The sequence below is a fragment of the Lissotriton helveticus genome, chromosome 1_1 (assembly GCF_964261635.1).
Source record: "Lissotriton helveticus chromosome 1_1, aLisHel1.1, whole genome shotgun sequence".
NCBI lineage: Eukaryota > Metazoa > Chordata > Amphibia > Caudata > Salamandridae > Lissotriton > Lissotriton helveticus.
The window spans coordinates 502,042,646-502,061,169 of record NC_136057.1 but is presented as its reverse complement, the minus strand read 5'-3'; the positions used below and the strand labels follow the sequence as shown (position 1 = coordinate 502,061,169).

General features: G+C 41.8%; 1 protein-coding gene across 1 annotated transcript in view; it reads right to left on the bottom strand.

Moving 5' to 3' along the window:
- PRMT8 (protein arginine methyltransferase 8) overlaps window positions 1–18,524 on the bottom strand; it is a 755,104-nt gene that overhangs the window by 29,781 nt on the left and 706,799 nt on the right. The gene's annotated exons all lie outside the window — the stretch shown is intronic.

Sequence of the window (18,524 nt, the reverse complement as noted above, 5' to 3'; positions counted from 1 at the left end):
ATGTTAACGTGTTACAACAAACAGTTCAGACAATATCAGTTTGTATGAGGGACATCTTGGGCTTGCTTATCCTGTTGATACCTACTAGTGCCTCTTCTGAAGGCAATCAATCAATCAGCATTTGTAAATCACTACTCTGTCACCGCTAGGGAATCTGGGCACTGTGTCTCAGTTGAAGGGCCAGGTTTTGAGTCTCTTTCTGAATTCTGCAAGCGAGGGGGGAGTACGGAGCTGGAGGGGGAAGTTGTTCCATGTCTTGGCTGTGATGTAGGAGAAGGAAAAACTGCCGCTGCGGGTGTGGCGGATGCAGGGCATGTGTGCGAGGGCGATTGAAGAGGAGCATAGGTCTAACAGGTTGGTTGAAGTTCAGTCGATGGTTGAAGTAGGCTGGTCCTAGGTCATGGATGGCTTTGTAGGCGTGCATGAGGATCTTGAAATAGCATATTTTCTGGATGGGGAGCCAGTGGAGGTTTCTCAGTTGGGCGGGTGATGTGGGTTTGTTTGGGGGAGGTCCAGGCTGAGTCTGGCAGCAGCATTCTCTATGGTCTGGAGTCCTCTGAGGAGTTGGATGGAGATGCCGGCATAGAGGGCGTTGCCGTAGTCGAGGTGGCTGGTCACGAGGGCCTGAGTGACAGTCTTTCTGGTGTTGAGTTGGATCCATATGAAGATTCTGCGAAGCATGCACAGTGTGTGGAAGCAGGAGGAGACGACTTAATGAACTTGTAGTTTCATGGTCAGTTGGTGTAGGTCCGAGTTCTGCAGGCCACCAGCTGTGGGCCCATGTTGAGGTGTTCTTCCTGAAGATCAGTACTTCAGTTTTGTTGGAGTTGAGTTGGGGAGAGTTGCTGCTCACCCATTCGGCTATGTTGGACATGACGTTGCAGAAGTTGGTTTTGGCGTTGGGGGGGTCCACAGTGAATGAGAGGATCAGTTGAGAGTTGTCTGCATAGGAGAATATGTTGAGTCCATGGAATCTGATGACATCTGCGAGGGGGGTCATGTAGATGTTGAAAAGGGCGGGGCTGAGGGATGATCCTTGGGGTACGCTGCATATGATGTTTTTGGGTGTGGAGGTGAAGGGAGGCAGTTGGATGCTCTGTGTGCATCCAGTAAGGAAGGAGGCAAAATACTTGAGGATGTCTTGCTGTATGCCTATGTTGTGGAGTCTGTTGGTGAGGGTGGTTTGGGAGGCTGTGTTGAATGCTGTGGAGAGGTCGAGGAGGATCAGGGTGCCATTTCTCCATGATCAAGAGTGTTCTGATGTACTCTGTGGCAGCAATTAGTGTGGTCTAAGTGCTGTGGTTGGCAGAAAATCCTGATTGAGAGGCGTCCAGTAGGTGGTTTTTTTCCTGGAATTCAATGAGATGCTGGTTGATGGCTTTCTTGAGAGCTTTGAGAGCTTTCTTGATGGGGGCAGGGAGATTAGAGGTCAGCAGAGGCTTTCTTTAGGAGGGATCTGATGTCTGCTCATTTCCTTCTGTCGGGGAATGTTGCAGTGGGGAAGGAGGTGTTGAGGATACAGGTGAGTTCTGTGCAGATTGAGTTAATATCAAGGTTGAAGAGGTGGTGAGGACAGGGGTCAGTGGGCGCCCTGGAGTGGATGGAAGCCATGATGGCTGATGAGGTCAGGGCAGTGATTGGTGACTAGGTGGTGATGGTTTGGCTGGTGTTCGCTGGTTGGTTGAGTTTGCCGGGGTTGATGGTGGTGGGTTGGATGTTGAAATTATTGTAGATGTTGGTGATCTTGCTGTGGAAGTGGTCTGAAAGGGTGTCGCAGAGTTCTTGGGAGGGGTGAATGGTGTTCTCTGTGGCTGACGGTTTTGAGAATTCTTTGACTATTTTCAAGACTTCCTTTGTGTGATTTGTTTATCAATGACAACAACTCTTGCAGTGAATCATGGACGATGCAAGAATGCCAGTAAACCCATAGCAAGATAATGTATTCAGACCCACTAGAATTCTGAAAAAGTAGTAGAGTAATAGAGTCATTCCAAGGATAGGCCATTAATAGCTGTGTGGTATTTATAAAACACAATTTCTTATATCAACACAATACCTGTGTTAAGTACACCCTACAGCATTTCTCAATGACAGATCCACTGCATAAGGTAACAGGCTTTAGTCCAATTAAACAAGCCAATGTTTTATTTCAATTTACCTGTGGGCATAATTGCCTCACATGATGTGCCCTATCTATGACGTCTAGGCAAGAATAAAGCGAAAGGAGATGTTTTAGGAAACAAGATAGTCTCAGCCTTCCAGAGGTACTATTGAGCAGCCATAAAGTGTGGGCCTGCTGTAGAATCTGGTGAGGTTTGGGTTTTCATTGTAAAGCTGAAAGGCAGCCAGGTGTACACACCTATTCCCTCAGTCAATATACCCAGATTTGCTAAAAAAAATGCACTTCTGGGACCACATAATCTCAAAGTCTGGTTGTCAACAAGCCTACTTTCAAGATTCTGCTGAGTTTAGATTATCATCCAAAAATCATAGCTTCTCCCCAGGACATAAAGATATTTTGACACTATATTTTGATTTATATATTTTATGTAAACTAATTTTACAATTGGAAATTTTTAATTTCCGTTTGACTAATATTTTTCCTGTAATAGTATAGTGATAAGTGATTTATGATCCACATGTTACTTATCTTTTTCTATTATGAAAATCTCCTAAGGCACTGCCATACATGCAAAATTACCTCTTTATGCCTCTCTTTTTATGGGGTCTTGTAGCAAATCTGCATTTTCCGCTTAGTCACCTCAGATGTTTCAATAGGGAACATAGTTTTAACGCTTATAACTTTTCTCACAAGGAACAAGTGAAGATTTCAAAGAATAAGCTTAGCATGAGTAAAGTGAGGATCAGCAGCCATGGCCTCCATGTTCTGAATGATCTAGAGTTTTTAGTACAGTCATGGGCAGCTCTAAACAGAGTGCATTGCATGGCCTAACTGTGACTATTAGCGCTGCTCCACAATGTCCCGGCTTTTAAAAGTCAAGTAAGGGTCACACTTCCTTAATATTTGTTGGGGTACATGCATGAAAACACCACTTCTGATCCGTAGGCAGGCATCAATAGTGAATTGTCGATTGTAACCCCCAGGAATTTTACATTTTTTGTCTTGTGGAGGTAAACTGACCATTCCTGCAGGCCAGTAGGTATCTAATAGCAGATCATTATGGCCACTGACTATCAAGACTTGCATGTTTTCTGCATTTATCTTTAATTTGTTACTACCCTTCCACTGCCATATGCATCGCATAATATGTTGGAAAGCAAGATGTGTGGATGGTTTGTTATCTAAATGGAGAAGGTGAGTGTCATCAGCATGCATATATGTCCCGACACCTGTCTTCATAAGGGTTTTAGCAAGCAGCATGACATAGATGTTAAACAAGTGGGGTGAGATAGAGGACCCTTGAGGTTCTTCCCAAGTCAATCCAGATTTTTGAGTAGTGAGATTGATGAGTTTAGTAGTCGGTGAGCGATGTGAAAGGAAGGATTTGAGCCAAATTAGAGTTTTTCCTTCAATGCCAAGTGCCTCAATAGCAGTAGTGAGGCAGAGTAAGATCAGGGCATTGGTGTAACCCATGTCCTGCTCCAATCTTAGTGCAGCAACAATTTACAGCAACACTGTATCCGCGCTAGGGGCTAGTCAGACTCGTGCTTGGGTGTCAATTTGGACAATAATTTTCCAGAAGGAAATGACATAGTTGTTTAGCACCAAATGCCTCATGCATCTTGGCAGCAAAAGGGAGTAAAAATATAGGATGCTAATTTTTCAGGAGCATGCGCTAGAGGTCTTAAGGAGGGGGGGAGTCCCTATAATGTCTTTGAAGGCTGTAATACCATTGGTTAGTGGAGCATTCAATAAGGACCTAAGCTTAGATAATGCTGAATGCTTGCATTGTATGACATTTTCTACAGGACAGGGATCATTTGGGAAATCCAGAAAACACAACAAGGATGCAGGCTTTAGGTGCATTTATATTTTTAAAACTCTTACAGCTTTATAAAACCCCAAAATACTATTTAAAAAAAATTGAGATCATATACTCCATACACACAACCTTTCTCAATTATCACACTTTATGTGAGTGGCACAGGCCTCTTTTATTATAGGAGCAACATAGCAACTCCAAGCATCTGAACACACCTGCATTATGTGAAATTCTTTAGGCAGATTTTGCTTATCTCTACTTTGAGGGCACTTTCTCTCTGGCTGTCTTTAAATCTCCACCACCTCTTGGTGTTGAGTTTGGAGCAATACATACATGCATACATACATATATAAATAAAGTTTAAAAACAAAAAACTACTGACATTTACAAATTATAGTTTACTGAGCTAACTATAACTAATGTCCCCGCTATGCACTGCTTGTTACTTCACATATTACATCACTCATGACAAGCTAAATTACATCCTTATTGACACCATCAATTAAGGTTTGTTGACGTGAAATGATTCAATATGCTACACCTGTGGCCAATTTTCTATTCACATGACCTAAACGTTTTAGTTAAAAGGTTGACAGGTATGAATTTTCCAATGAAAAGACATCTTCAGCCAGGCTCCATAAACAAACTTTCTGTAGTTTAGTAAAATACACCATAATATACTACACACACATGAGATAAGCACAAAACCATGCAACCTTAGAGCCATGCAAGTAAAATCACCTCTTAGTGGGACATCCCAACATTCTACATTATTGAACAATTTGCAATGCCTCAACATCCTCACCGTAGTTCTGGGAATAAACACCCACACCTTATAAACGTCCTAGCTACATAACAGTTATCTGTAGGATTGTATCACAACTTTTTAATGTGAGCACTTTTTCAGACATTTACTGATGGATAATTTGTTGTTGACAGACTCTTGGCCTTTCTCACAGAGTTTTTGGGAACATGCTTCTGCTTTAAGCCTCAGCCCACTTCCAAACATAACTTTGCAACCCATATCAAGTTGCTCAGCCTTAACCTTGTTAAACTTACAATAATACTTGCATCTCAGACTTTTGTAATTTGTGAATGGTGCACCATAAAACTTTCAACATTCACAATCATACTTGCCTCCAGGGCTTACATTACTTCCATGGTACAAAGGCACACATATACACTCATTAAGTCTTGTTGCATCTGACTATGGATCTATCAGTGCTGTCATCAGTAATTTCATTTGAGGTGTCATCAATTATGTCATTTAACATGTAATGAGCAATGTAATATGTCACATCATAAGCAGTGCATGGCAGAGGCGCAAGTTATTTTTAGCTCAGTAAACTATAATTGACTTGTAGTGTTAATTTAAGCTTTTTAACCTTATGTTTTGTCATCTTTCAACATCTAACTATAAAGTCAATTTAGCCTTTGGTTTTTCCAGTGAATTTCAAGAGTGTTTTTTAATGTAAGCCATGGAGGCTTACATATGTTGTTACGTATTGTAATATCGTATTACCATACGTAACAACAACATCATGGGCATCCAACTCCCACTGCATATGGCTTTTGGCTACATGCAATGAATAATTGGTCATAATGCCTGTCGTTCACTGAGGCTCTGCGCTCAACCACACCTCAGGGAGTTAAGCCCATTGTAAGAAATGTGGTTGTTGGTTGAGTGGGTGTTAGCCCTGCTCAAGCAACAGCCTCAATCAGCCGCGGCCCATGCAGTTCAGAGTGGTGGGGCTATGGGGCCGGGTGGGGGGGGGGGGAGATTTCGATGGATGATAACAAGGAAAAATTAATTAAATAACTAATTTTCCCTCGTCATAGTACGTCAAAATCCCCCCGCCCCCCCCCATCTGGCCTCACTGCTCTTACCTGAACGGCTGTGGCTAGCTAAAATCCCTGTTAGGGTGAACCATAAACATCACTAAATTAACTTGTGCTTACCCCTCTTGTAGCTTGACACAAAAGCAGTCCAGTTTAACTTAAAAAGCTAGGGGTATATGCTGAAATGTGTAAAGCTTATATGCGGCACACAAACAGAAATGAAGTGAAAACACAACACAAGAAAAATTCCATATCAGTGTAGAAAAATACAGTAATTTTTATTAAATTATTTGACAGCAAAAGGACAAAAATACAATCAATAGAACCCGCGTTAGGACTTTAGAAAGTTTAAGATAAAAACTAGGGCTTGAAAGATCAAAAAGACAAGCCGACATTTGGTTGCACGATCCAAAAATATGGCCTACCAGGATGGAGCACGAGTCAAATTCAAACAGTGGATTAGGCCAGGTCAGCGCTTACCTTTTGGATTTATAAGAAATTTTGACAAAAAGCCTCTAAGAAGGTGAAGGTAAAGGTCTGCAGGGCAAGGCTGCAGGCGGTATCCGAGGAGGAGGCGTCATCATCAGGGAGCCTCTGGGCGAAGCCACGGTAAAGATTTCTACATACAGACTCAGTAAAAAATTCCAGGGGGATGAGGATGCAGGCTTCAGCTGATGAGAATTCCAAAAGGCTGGATACACCTTTGGCAAAGAGCCACTGAACAGGACTTGTGGATTCAGAGAACAACATAGTGGGAGCTAAATGCGAAGTCAGGCCAACCGGTGATGCGCATTGGGCAGATAGACAAGCAGGTTGCCTCTCTATTATCTGAGCAGTTTTAGCCAAAAAGTACTATACATCCAAAGTTTTGGATTATCTAGGTACCTTCAGCACCAAGAGACAAGAACTGGAGGGGTACCAGTTGGGGGGCTAGGACTCCCTCTGGATGGGTCCAGGTGCGGGTTCAAGATGGTTGAAGCCTTTTCTGTCCCTGTGGGCTCTGATCAGAAGGCCAGTCAACTAGCCCTTGCATTTACTCTGGTAGTCCTGGGTCCAAACAACGGAACAGGGCTCAGCAGCAGAACAGGCCTCTGGGGGCTCAAAGCAGGCTCCATGCAGCAAAGTAGTCCTTCCAGGTGAATCAAAGCAGTCTTGTGGAAAACACAGCAGGCCACAGCAGGAGGAAGTCCTCCAGGAGAGTCCTATTGCAGGTCTAGAATGTGGATTGAAGAGTGGGTCTGAGGGTACGATTAATATACCCGTTGCCTTCTTTGAGTTAGGAGTAGTTTCAAGAGAATTCCCTTTTTATAAGGCCTTCTTGAGGGGGGGGGATCCTGGCTATTCAATCTACTAGGCAAAAAAGATTTAGTGCTAAAGTATCCGAAATAGAAATAGAAATAGCCAGGTTAGAACAAGATCTATTAGCTCAGAAACATCAGTCGGAACCATCTCTTATACAAGAACTAGCACTATGTAAATGTTAATTGGAAGAAGTTTTGGATGTTAGACTCAGGAAGCGGTGGCAGGCTAGCTCTCTTGCCCATTTTGAATATGGGGAAGCGAGTGGGAAGCTTTTGGCTTGGAAAACTAAAAAAGATCAATCTAGGAATAGAATTAAAGAGGTGCTGTCGGATATAACGGGTGAGATCTCAGACAACTCTTCTGACATAGAAAAAGCTTTTTTTAGCCACTTTGAACAGGTGTATAATGAGGACCTGTCTCCTCAGAATACTTCGATCCAAGCATGGTTGGAGAAGTATGCAGTTCGGAGAATTGAGGATGAAGCAGCTAATAATTTAAACAGTAAGCTAGATCTGAGGGAAGTAGTTACAGCAGTTAATTCAAGCAAGAGGGGTAAGGCTCCAGGTCCTGATGGGCTGCCAGCAGAGCTATATAAAATGTTGTCCCCAGTTGTCGCCCCAATCCTCTGTAGGTTGTTTTCTTCTATTTTTGAGGATGGAGGAAATATTCCCTCATCATGGAATGAAGCAACTGTGGTGCTAATTCTCAAACCATCTAAGCCGAGGGCGCTATGTGTATCTTATAGGCCAGTCTCTCTGCTGAATCTCGATTATAAAAACTTTGCCAGGATTTTAGCAGAGAGACTGAATGGTGTTGCTGATAAATTGGTGCACGGGGATCAGAAGGGATTTGTTAGAGGCTGATCTATCCAGAATATGATCCAATCATTAGTGGGAGCTATAGATACAGCATCTCTATATAAACTGCCCTTGGCCATTATTACGCTCGATGCCGCCAAGGCATTTGACCGTGTAAATTGGGTCTATTTAATTAGAGTATTAGAGAAATGTAATCTGGGAAAAAACTTCTGTAGAGTCATATCCTCAATATATCAGCATCGTATGTATGACGTTACAACGCATACTTTTACCACGCATACCTTTACAACGCGGTATTTACAACGAATACCGTTACAACGCATAGCGCTTAGAGGTGCTGGATAGTGGTAAGTATAATTTTCTATTCCAACTCCAGTCCCCGTGGACACTAGGGAAGGTGTTGGATAGAAAATTAAACTTATTACTTACCCTAGAGCGCCCCCCAGCACAATGCGTTGTAATGGTATGCGTGGTAATACCTGCGTTTTAATGGTAGTGCGTTGTAAAAATTTTGTTGTAAAGGTTGCATACCATCAGCATCCCATGGCCAGAGTACTGATTATCGGGAATCTATCAGCACCCATATGTATTAAGAGAGGGACACGGCAGGGATGTCCTCTTTCTCTCCTGCTTTTTAATTGATACATTGAGTCCCTGGCGGAGAGGATTAGGCTAGACATGGACATCATGCCTTTTAAATTTAGAAATTGGGGAAAAAAAGGGTCATTATATGCTGACGATATGTTGATATACACGTCGGATCCAATACAGGCAATCCCGTTAATATACACTGCAGCAATTCAGTTTGGTCAGCTCTCTGGGTATCAGATTAACCAGCCCCAAACAGAATGTATGCTCTGGAATGTGGAAGCTCAGCTCCCTATATTAAAACATGAGATAAGATATTTAGGAGTTCAAGTGACCCAGGACATCGCAAAATTAACGGATAGAAATCTAGATAAAGTGAATAAAGAAATTACTGAGTCATTAAAGGACTGGTCTCTTCTTCCCCTTACACTAATCGGAAAAATGAACATTATAAAGATGATGCTTCTCCCCAAACTGATTTTTTTATTTCAGCATATACCCCTAGCTTTTAACGAAGTGAAGCTCAGAAAAAGTCAAGCTAAATTTAATTCCTTTGTATGGGCGTCAAAGGGAATCAGGATTTCGTGGAGGAAATTGAGTAGGAAAAAAAGTAAAGGCGGCTTGTGTGCCCCGGATATGAAGATATATGCATGGACTCTACTACTTAAAGCAGGGATCTTGCTTTTTAACTGTCCAGACGGATCAGAAGTAGGCATAATGTTTAAGGAAATGCTGGCAGGGATCCAAGGGGGTTTAAATGGTTTCCTATATAAATATGGGGATGCACGCTTTTTTTAAAAGGTGCGATTGAAGATGTTGAGAGATATGGCTCTTACCTGGGCTAGGGTAAGGAAGGCTCTGAAACTTACATACTACACAGCCATGTCTCCTATCTGGGATTCTCCTGGTTCTCCGGAGTGGACTAAAGACAGTCTCGCAAAGCCTATGCTGGACGCGGACATTAATTATTGGTTTCAGCTAATGCCTGAAGAGTCGCTTGTATCTTGGGAAGAGATTTCTAGCGCGACTAATAACAACCTATCTAAGTTCAAATACTTTCAAATAAGGAGCTGGAGTCAGGCTGTAGGATCGCAAGTTGGAACAACCAGCATCTTAGAAGATTTGCTTCAAGGGAAGAACAGGAAGATAAAGACAGCAATCCTTTACTGGGCCATTTTAGAAGCAGAAGACGGCGACTTCACTTTGCCAGCTCATCTGTGGGGAGAACATGTTTCGGACGCCGATTTGGAGAAGTTATGGCAAGTATCTTTTGAAATACTACACACTACAGTCTCTCCCTCCAATTTAAAACGCAATCATTTTTTCTCTCTTCACAGAGTCTATTGGTCCCCTACTAAGCTTGCTAAATTTTCGACGGAAATTATTCCTTGTTGTCCAAAATGTAAGATGGAAAGAGAAGATGATCTCCATATGTTTTTAACATGTCCGGTCTTGTATAATTACTGGTGTGCGGTATCTGAAGGTATGGAAAGTATGTTGAAGTTAAATATACAGGTCAGTACTTTACTTATATTCTTTGGTATTTCTTTGAACTTTGAATCACTCTCTCGAGATGTTAACAAGTTGTTGTTTTATTTGGTCATTTTAGCTCGAAGAGAAATCTGTAAATTGTGGATAAAAGATACCGCACCAACCTATTTAGACTGGATTAATTCAATTAAATATACTTTGAAATTAGATAGTATAAATTGGAAGAGTAAAAAACATTTCTGGACTCCGTGTATTTCCTGGCTGGATAAGCTTTAAGAACAAGGTCCAATGATTATGCCTTTTTGTGGATTAATGTACCCTAAGATCAGTTCCATGGTGGCAAATTAGATGAACTGAATTGATTACTATGTCAGTTGGGTATCCACAAAAAGTGCTTCCAATAAGATCTACGGAGTTTATAGCATTCCTGGGCACAGTTGCTATCAGTGGACGGTAACAGTTGAATGAACTTCAAGAATATCTTTTGGCGTATGAGGACAAACAAAAAGAGGAAAAAAAAACAGAATTTCCTTTGAAGTTCTTGAAGTTTCCTGCTACCTCTGCCTTGGATGTCTGCATGAACAATGCAGGCATGACAAGTCCTTTGTGTGAAGGTGGAGCACAGCCGATTGCACGTGGGGCTATGGTAAATGGGGCTCCCCCCTTATCCTGGCAGTGATGGCCCATGCAGGCACACCTAATCCTTCTATTGTGTGGCTGTCTGGGAGGAATAAACAATTCCAACTGCCAAATACACCAATCATGTGACCCAGGAATAGGCTGCAGCCACCATATAGTGAGGGCAGGAAAATGACAACTGGCTAAAAGTATGATTTTCGAAATTGCAACCTAAAATTCGACTTTACAATTAGAGAGGATTTTAAGTTACAATTTCTCAGACACCAACAAGAAAGGTTTACCTGTTCCCAATCAAAAGTTAGCACGTGTTAAATGTAACAAGGCAACCCAATATTATCCTATGGGAGAGGTACACCTCACAGCAGTGGAAAACAAATTTAGGAGTTTTTCATTACCAGAACATGTAAAACTTAAAAGTATGAGTTCAGCCTTTTAACTACAAACCTTACCTAAGTCCTACTTTAGGGGTGACTTCTTTGTAATGAAAGAGGAGTTTAAGGCCTGGCAAGGGGGTTATATTTCCAAATCGAATTAACAGTTTAAAACTGCATTCAGGATGCAATGGCAGATGTGAGATATTTTATGGGGCTACTTAAGTGGGTGGCACAATAAGTGCTGCAGGCCCACTAGTAGCATTTAATGTAAAGGCCCTGCGTATATGATATACAACTCTACAAGGGACTTATAAGTAAATTAAATAGGCAAATCAGGTGTAAGCCAATTTTACCATGTTTACAGCAGAGAGCAGAGCACTCTAGCACTGGTTAGCAGTTAAAGTGCTCAGAGTCCTAAACTCAACAAAAACGAATTTCAGCAAAAATAGGAGGGTAAAGACAAAAGGTTTGTGGGAAGACCACCCTACGGCTGACAGGCCATACACAGTAGCGGGTTAGGTGCAAGGCCCAACTAGAGGATGCCAATCCCCCACAGGTACCCTCCACACTTTGTTTTATAATTTGTTTAGATAATTTTTTCTGGTACCGTAGTCTTCCGGTGGTGCCTGCTGCTCAAGCTTCACCCCATGACACTGCAGTACAGTGCAAGATTCCCTGAGAATGCGCGTAAGGCATGCAGTACCATAGGGTAAAGCTTGAGCAAGGCCTTCATAGGAACACCAATCTCAGACCCGTGGGAGTTCTGCGGTATCCATGGCAATTTGTTTTTTCCTTTTGTCCCCTGGAGTCTGGGGAACAGGGTGTTCTGTAGTGTAGCTCCTATTTTCCCAATAGGCTCTGCGCATTGGAATAGTACCTACAGCAGTAAAGGCCTAGGCCAGACGTTAACTAGGTCTACTACTGTCGATACTAGACTTAATTTTTGGGTTTGCCAGCTAAGCTCAGAGTTCGCTAGAAACTTTCTCGAATGTTCAAGGAAGGAATTAACTCCCCTGATTAGACAAGAAGGGATTTAGTTTCTGACAACCATAGAACATGACAACTTTGCTCTCCCCTAATCAAGAGTCAATCTCCAGAGTCGTGTGAGCACAAGGCAATTATTTTACTCAGTCAGTACGTGCATTCTTAGTCTCATCAGAATGTAGAGAAAAAGGAAGAGACGGGCGTGTTCAATAAAAGATGTTATTTATTGATCAGTCTCTTTTCTCGTACAAGAGAAATGGATCGATATTATTGCAATACTTATAGTTAAGTAAAGTGCATACGTTAAAAGCAATAGTACAAAATAATACTGTAAAAACATTGATATGGTTTCTGAGCCATATGATGTTTAAAATGATTAAAATATATTTACATACACATATACATTTGACTAAACGTACTCAACTGGTGTTTCTAAATACGCCTACCCCGTGTACCTGACCTAAGTCTAATACGTGGGCGGGAATAGAAAGTTACAGTTTAAGTTAAGTTTGTTTTTGCCAAGTGAATAACTAAAGAATTCTCTAGGAGGGGTTATTCAGTTCTGTACCTGGAATTTAGGATGAGTGAGGAATGGTATCTCTTTCTCTGCTCTCGATATTCCAGGCTGCCTGCGAGGGCTACCCGGAAGCGCCGGTGCTGGGTCTCTCGGCTTGAGATAGCAGCGCGTCTCTCAGCGCGTCAGGAAGGCGGGGCTGCTGCCTGCGGGGTCTGCTTCTGCTCTCGGCTTCGGCAAGTATGGCTGCTCCGTCTTGTCACCACGCGTGTCTTTGCATAGGGCAAGGTCGGCAATATTTATACCTTAAAGGTGCCGGGATTGACGTAAGGATGGACATAGGTACGTCAATAAAGATGTCATACGACTTGCTCGTTAGCACATTCTTTACTAAAGTTCTCTGTGAAATCAAAACAATGGCCGCACGGATTATCCAGGTTGTCATAGGTTTGATTTGTTATGAGAACGTCGTATGCCTTATCAGGGGCTGGAGGAATGTCGCTTGTCTAATTAGATCTCAAGCGTTATGACCTAATCAGATAACACGTTCCTGTGCCGTAGTGTGACTGCGTCAGATAACGGTATCTGCATCATGGGGGATTTCTTGCCTCATGGGCTGACTGTTAGTTGACTAGCTAGGTAGTTTAACCAGAATAGGGTCAGGAATAGGGGGATCGATTCAGAACCTATAGAAATACACGACACCCACTCCACGCTAACTATGGTCATATCTACTAATCTATGCATAGTATAACATAGTACAACATACTATAGAGTATAGTGTATACCTTACCACCCCAAAATACATAAATGCATTTCGAAATTTTCAAATATACTGAAAAATTGCAGTCATATATATTGTATGCACTTAAGCTATGAATTAAATGCAAAAGTAAACACGCATCGTTATGCATTATTGCTTGTTGGTATATGAGAAATACACATGAAATGGCTCTTAATATGGCTATACAGAAAAAAAGTCGAAACCATTTCATCACATAAAATATTTTGTGAACATACCAGCGGGCAGCTAAAGTCTATATAAAGTCTATAAAGTATCTAAAAAAATAGAAATCTTAGTTCTCTAGGAATAGTTTCTTACTTTAAGCAGAAGATCAGTGTCCCGGGAAAAAATATATAGAAAAATATTTTAGGGGCTTGCTGAAAAAAGTTGCTGTCCGTGAACTGGATTGTAATTGTTCATGTGACTTTATTTTTAAAATTGAAGGCCGAATTCAGGGAACGCCGTGTGCGAGTTTACTCAAAAGTCTCTATTTCTGTTCCGGAGAGAACATCATATCATTCAGGCTTTCGAAAAAACTGTCAACAGCTTCATGGGAAAGTTCCTCTAAGTCGGAAATAGGGGTAACCATGCATTCGTGCGCATGATTGTCTCCATTGACATTCTGATTTGCATTGCTGACAGAAGGTCGTACCTGTTCGATGCTGCTTTCATCTTGAACTTCACTACTCTTCAATCGCAGTGGTGAAGATTCCAGGAATGCCGTCATCAGAATTGGCAGCCTTTGAGGGCAGCACAGTGCGTGAACCTTGGTAGGAACCAGCAGTGTATCTGCATCCACCGGCGCATCCGATTGTAGCGTCAGACAGGTGTCTAACACGCATTCTTCTCCGCATAGCAGACACCTTAGTACAGGTAAAACACACCTTTGCCACATTGGTCGAAATGATAGAAACCAAGTCATGTTTAGGTCTCTAAGCCGGGAGAGTCCCAGGATTTTTGATATCCGGTCCCGGTATCCAATGGCTAGGATCGTATCTTCCATTGTCGCGAGAGTTTGATCTGTGACATGGGTTGCCATAACGAAAAATAAGGACTAGGAATAGGATTCCTGCAATTAGTCCCAGGATCAGGGGAAGTCCGCCAAAAATCGAATGGACGAAATCTGAAAAAATACCCAGTATGGCTTTGAATGGTGTTAATGCCATCGAAAATACTGTCTTAAATACCTTTGAGACCCCAGTGGTATCAGAAATATTTAAGATTTCGCTCAGGATTTCCGCGAAATGTACGGGGGAATTAGTTGATAATAATGTATGTATCTCTGCAGTCGTCCTTGCGACTTGTAGATTATACGTTTCTTTTGATGACGTGAGCCTTGTAGGCGTCTGAAGAAGCACTGTTTTCATTCTGCTTAAAGTGTCTATTCGAATAGAAGTAATTTTCAAACCGGGCCATGCCCTCGCCTCCCTGTCTGGAAAGGAGCTGGGGAACAAAGAACGTCCACAGCACTTGACCTTCGCTGTCGTAGTGACGAGATAAGGAGTCCCGGGCATAAGACTGCAACATCTGCGGTCTACAATAAGAATGTAACTCCCATTATAGAGTCTTTGAAAGAATGGTTCTATTTCAGTTGCAGGTGCGCCTTGCTGGTGACATGAAAGGTTGTATGAATTCCCTTCACAGGCTCCGTGCAAACTAATACCGTTACATAGAAGCGTGCCGCTTAGTGACATAGCACAATTGTTGCCACTAAGAAACACTTTCTGTCCTTTATTACTGATACATGCATGTGAATAGGGCAGGTTCCATGTTGTTTTAAGGTACCCCTTTCCCAATTTCTCGTACATGCCAGCCTGTATATATTTTTGGCAGTATTGAAACCTGAAGGTTGAGATTGGAATATTTATGATTCCGTGGATTATCCATTCACTGACAGATCGTTCTGACATTGTCATTGGTAATCTTTCTAATTTTTCAATGCTCAAGATTGTATAATCAGCACCCTTCTGCGCCATACCGATTTGTCTATCAGTAAGGTTAAAGATTTGGAATAGTGACGTTGTGTTGATTAAACGCCAAGGCACGTAGCCTGAACGCAGATTTTGTAACGTCCAGCCAAGCTGTACAATGGAACGCAATTGTGACTGACCATGTTGTAATAACAGTAAGTCTTGCGATAATATATCGATTGCTGAAGACACAATGCTGTCCAATGAAAAAATTCTGGAGGACAGAGTCATTAACCCATTGTCCACTACAGAAAGTGATTTTTCCAAATTAATACGATCAATTTCACGTATTCTCTCTGCTGTTTCAATTTGAGTAACCTTCCAGGCCTCATTGTATGCTGCATATACAGAGGCTGCTATGAAACGCTTTTGACGCTGTTTGCGTGGTCCCAGTATGAAATCACGCAAGTCAGCACCATCAGTAAGTAAAGTTAGGTGTTGCTTAATTTCAGGCAGTGTGGAAGTCTGTAGCCATTGAAGGCATAATTTGCCCACACTGTAGGTTGTTATTATCCCTGGGTGATGTCTTTGAGGATATCTAGGGTCTGGCCTGGTCATTTTGAAACCCTGTGTTTTATTCAGGAATCTATCTTGACAGTGATTTGTATCTGTGGGCCAGATCAACCATTGTTTCCAATCAGGATGTGTTCTGTTTTGGTTAAGTATATGGTTTATGTCTATTTCTTCATCTGTATCAGAGTTATTGCTAAACATTGTTGGCTTTGGAATAGACAGGTTATTTAAATCTTTGATTTTGGCTAAGCCAAGACAGGTAGTTTGTTGAACAGTGTCATTTAAAAATATCATTTGTTCTGGGATCATGCAGGCTCTAAACAAAGCTTCTATACCCTGTACTTGCCATTCTTTTGTACCCCAAACACTTTTCAAATCAACATTTTTGTCCCAATAATCAAATCCAAAAGTATTCATTTTTTCAAAGAATGAATCTGAATATATCAATTTCGTGTTGGTTATCATGGTTTTCATCCCTGTCTTGTTTGACAATTTGTAATAAAATGTTTCAGCATTAGTTATGTTAAAACCTGAAAAATATGAATATTTGTCATAAACGGTTCTAGAGCTCCCTTTTGGAGGTGTAGCACAATGTTCCCATTGATTATAATTTAAAACATTTCTAGGTTGTGCAGATTTATGCAAGAAATGGTTACCATAATGGTTATAGCAATACATACTATCATAATTTGTAGAACCCTGCAAATAATCATGTTTTGTAAATTTAGCAGACATTACTAAGTCAGACATCATATTGTTAATACTTTCAAAGTCCCAATCATCAGCAAATGAGTTTGGTTTTGCAAAGTCACTCAAGGAGATCTTGATTTGGTGTGGATATTTCAGGATCTCGACCGGACCATAAATTTCATAGTCAGTGTTGTCCCAGGCTACCCCACCAGGTATTGGAATTGCTGTGAAGTTGGCTGAAGAAAGTTCTGAAGAAAGTTCTCGTTTCTCGACGTGTGAAGATGTGTGTGGTTTGAGGACCAAGTTGATGTTCTGACTTGCTGTGTCCATTTTAGCATATTTTCCCTCAATGAAGCGTCCCAAGGTAAATACCATGATGAGCCAAAGTATGAGGATAAATGCACCAAAACCCACCCAAAATTCAATCCATGGAGAAACCAGATATGTTTCTTTCAGTTGTTTCAAAAGTTCCTTAGCTTTGTCTTTAAAGGATTTTGATGATGGCTGTGTCTTTTGTTCGCTGAAACCGTCAGAGGAATCATCGAAGTTGATGAAGTAACCAGATGCAGTTCTATCAATTGTTCCAATTGGTTCAAGATTTTTGTTTCTTGCATTTTCACTTGGTACTTCAGTATAGATTGGTGTGTCTCTTCTAAATGTTTTTATTTGGGTTTTCAGAGGTCTTAGTTCTATTGCATTGTTGCATAGTCCTTGTTGTTCTTCTGTAGGCGTTTCGAATGTGATGAGCCTTTTTGATAGAACCTCTGTACTGGTAGCAAACCTTGGTGTTCTGCTACTTATTGGGAGTCCACTTGGCCTACTGTTTGTTATCGGCCACATGTTGTGGTTTTACCAGGTCGATGGATACAACTCGGTTCTCCTTTTTTCCAGCAAGTGGCGGTAGTACAACTGATCTTGTCCCGTTGACAGACAAGACAGGAACTGCTTTTCTGTAAGAAGGCCCAAATTCCTTCTTTACCGCGATCTTCTCCCTGACTAGATCCCCGACTTTTGGAATCCAGACAGGTCTTGCTGGGACAGGTGGTGAATCTTCAGTGGTCGTTGGCTGTTGTTTCAACTGTATGTTGCTCAGGTCTTTTCTTGTTTTGTTTAAGTCCTGCAAAATAGCCAAACGGTCTTTGACATCAAAGCTTTTTTCTGTTACCACTGAAGTCTGACTATCAAGGTCAGAGATCAACATCCTAGTTCCGAATAATAATTCGTACGGACTGAATCCCTTCAGAGAATTTCTTGGCAAGTTATTTAGACTACGTTGGACACTTATTAGATGTTTGACCCACCCAGCTCCCGAACCTAATATCCTTTCTATTATAGATTGCTTTCTGTCTTGGTTTTTTCTTTACACCATCCCATACCCTCAGGAAGGAAGTGAGAAGATTCCCGCTGGGCTGTGCTCATTTGGCCATTCTTTCCCCCCCCAGGCTGGATTGCCTGAGAAAAAGAAAAAAATGGTCGAACGTAGCATGCTCTTAGCGTATATGCCATTTAGACTCGCAAATCTTGTATAACAGTCCGGACGTCAGCCGAGTGCTGTGGATCTACATTATAAGTGGAAACTAGCCTGTATATGTTAATCGCAAGCCATTCTTTTTGTTGGTAATATTATCCGCCTTGCTACGACGAGGTATTAAACTGCTTCTCTCCCCACTGCGATCTCTGTTGCAGTTTGGGCAGTTTTTTACAAACATGGTGTAGTGCAGGCTCATGCCTGGCCACCAGTACCGTGATTGTAATTCTTCCAGAGAATCTTTTAATTTATGGTGTCGGAGACCCTCGCCCATGTGTGCGTCTGCGATTAACAAGTTTCTCCTGTCCATGTTTGGAATCACTCTATCCCCCACTCCAGGGATTCGAGCAAAAGGAATGGAGTTTGCATCTATGATGTATGTGTAATTGAGTGGATAGTTGATCGGTAACGCTGAGCAGTCGCCTTTTAAAGACGTTTTCACCGCCAGCAATGTTTCGCCGTCAATGTATTTTAATGTACGCTTTTTCCGATCTACGGGAGCCGGTTTACTGGCTGCCGCTGCGGCTGTTTCAGCCAATGAATTCC